We start from the raw sequence: 2798 nt of genomic DNA on the forward strand, positions 1-2798 counted from the left end.
AAAAAAAAAAAAAAAAGATAGTGTCAGGTAATAATAAGTATAAATAAAATAGAATATGAAACAGAATAAGTGATTGGGTGGTTAGTGTTTAATGACAAGGAAAAGTGAGCCATATGAAGATACAAAGCCCAGAACATTCCAGATCTACACAAAGACCTTAGGTAGGCCTTTGAATGAATATAAGGAAGAGAAAGAGTGCTGGAGTCGGGTTATGGAGGAGAGAATGGTAGGAAATGAAATCAGAGGGGTAGGCCAGATCACATAAAGGTTTTTAGGTCAAAGTAAGGAATTTGGGACTTATTCTGAGCGCAGTGAGAAGTTTTAAAGAGAAGAATGGCATAATCTGGTTTACATTTTAGGCGTGATTACTATGATTCTGATTGCTGTGTTGAAAAGGATGGGTGGAGGTGACAGTGGAAACAAAGAAGGCAAATAGAAACCTAGAATGAGAACCCATTGAGAGATGATGGTGGCTTGGACCAGGGTGGAAATAATGCAGATGAAAATTTGTTGAGTGCACGGTGGAAACCAGAAATTACAGCTTGAGTTTTCCAGACTGATAATAGTTAAAGAAACATATATTACAATTGTACTTAATAAGGAATTTTGTGGAATGTAATTGCTTTGTTGAAATGTCCCTTCCCAGTAAGATAAGGAGGAGGATATTAGAAAGTAAAAACTGAGGAAAAGTTCTTAAGTTTAAATTTATACAGGTTCTTCCTTTTATCATGTTTATTCAAAAAAGCTTCCAGAGAGATGTAATGTTAATTTCAAGGTTTTTGTTTAATCTCTTAAGAAAATAACATCCACTCAAAGCACACGATGACCTTAAAGTTTATGAAACAACATTTATTGCTCTTTTAATTTCTAGGATGTGTTATATGAAGTAGAATTTGTTTCTTAAATTATAAACTAACTCACGAGCCTTGTTTGTTAAAACAGCTGTGACACCATATAAAATCATTTAGGCTTTTTGACTTGTTAGAAAACTTCAAATTTTTGAGTCTTATTTTCTCATTGCATACTGGAAGCCAATAGTGCCTGTGGCAGATTCCAATACAAAGCACAAACTGAGGCTCCTTTACTTCAACAGATGGAAAAATTCTCATTTACTTGGCTAAACTTAGGTGTAGTGCGTCCAAACACACACTCCCAAAATTTCACAGTAAATATGACTGGAGAAACACCACATGAGCTTTAAATAAACACATGCCATTCAAAGATAGGATGGTGTGTTCTTTCTTACACTGACAATTACTAACTTAACAATGGCTTCACGTACGATTTTTCAACTTTACAGTGATGCAAAAGCAATATGCATTCAGTAGAAACCATAATTCAAGTACCATACGACCATTCTATTTTTCGCTTTCAGTTCAGTATTCAATAAATTACATGAAATATTCAACACTTTATTATAAAATAGGCTTTGTGTTAGATGATTTTGCCCAACTGGGGGCAAATGTAACTGTTCTGAGCATGTTTAAGGTAAGGTAGCCTAAGTTTATAATGTTTGGTAGGTTCAGTGTATTAAATACATTTTCAAGTTACCATATTTTCAACTTACAATGGGTTTAATCAGGATATAACCCCATCATAAGTCAAGGAGCATCTGTACTTACAAAGGAATCAAAGTAAGGTCTATACTGCATTTGCCTTCATTCAAAAATAAAGAGTTATCCAAAAGAAGACATACATGTGCCCAACAGCTATATGAAAAAATGCTCAACATCACTAATCATCAGAGAAGTACAAATTAAAATCACAGTGAGATATCACCTCACACCTGTCAGAATGGCTATTATCAAAAAGATGAGGCTGGGTGCAGTGGCTCATGCCCATAATCCCAGGACTTTCAGAGGCCGAGGTGGGAGAATCACTTGAGCCTAGGAGTTCAAGACCAGCCTGGCAACATAGTTTGACCCTGTCTCTACAAGAAACAATTTTAAAAATTAGCCAGGAATGGTGGCATGAGCCTGTGGTCCCAGCAACTCAGGAGGCTGAGGTGGGAGGATCATTTAAGAGCGGTAGGTCAAGCCTGGAGTGAGCCACTGCACTCCAGCCTAGGAGACACAGCCAGAGCCTATCTAAAAAAAAAAAAAAAAAAAAGATGAAAGGTAATAAGTGTTGGTGGTGAGAACATAAAAAAAGGGAACTCTTGTACACTGTTGATAGGAATGTAAATTAGTATAGCCACCGTGACAAGCAGTATAGACGTTTCTCAAAAAAAACAAAAAATGGGCCGGGCATGGTGGCTCACGCCTGTAGTCCCAGCACTTTGGGAGGCCGAGGCGGGTGGATCACGAGGTCAAGAGATCGAGACCATCCTGGTCAACATGGTGAAACCCCGTCTCTACTAAAAATACAAAAATTAGCTGGGCATGGTGGCGCGTGCCTGTAATCCCAGCTACTCAGGAGGCTGAGGCAGGAGAATTGCCTGAACCCAGGAGGCGGAGGTTGCGGTGAGCCAAGATCGCGCCATTGCACTCCAGCCTGGGTAACAAGAGCGAAACTCTGTCTCAAAAAAAACAAAAAACAAAAAATGGAATTACCATATGATACCGTATGATCCAGCAACCCCACTTCTGAGTGTATATCCAAAGGATGTGAAATATCTGCACTCCCATGTTTATTACAGCAGTATTCACAATAGTCACGATGTGGTCAACCTAAGTGTTCATCAGCAGATGAATGGATAAAGAAAATGTGGTATATGTATCTAATAGGATAATACTATTCAGGCTTAAAAAAAAAAAAAGAGGGAAATTCTGTCTTTTGTGACAACACAGATGAACCTG

This window comes from Cebus imitator, unplaced genomic scaffold (genome assembly GCF_001604975.1).
Source record: "Cebus imitator isolate Cc_AM_T3 unplaced genomic scaffold, Cebus_imitator-1.0 Scaffold32, whole genome shotgun sequence".
In the NCBI taxonomy this organism is placed as follows: domain Eukaryota; kingdom Metazoa; phylum Chordata; class Mammalia; order Primates; family Cebidae; genus Cebus; species Cebus imitator.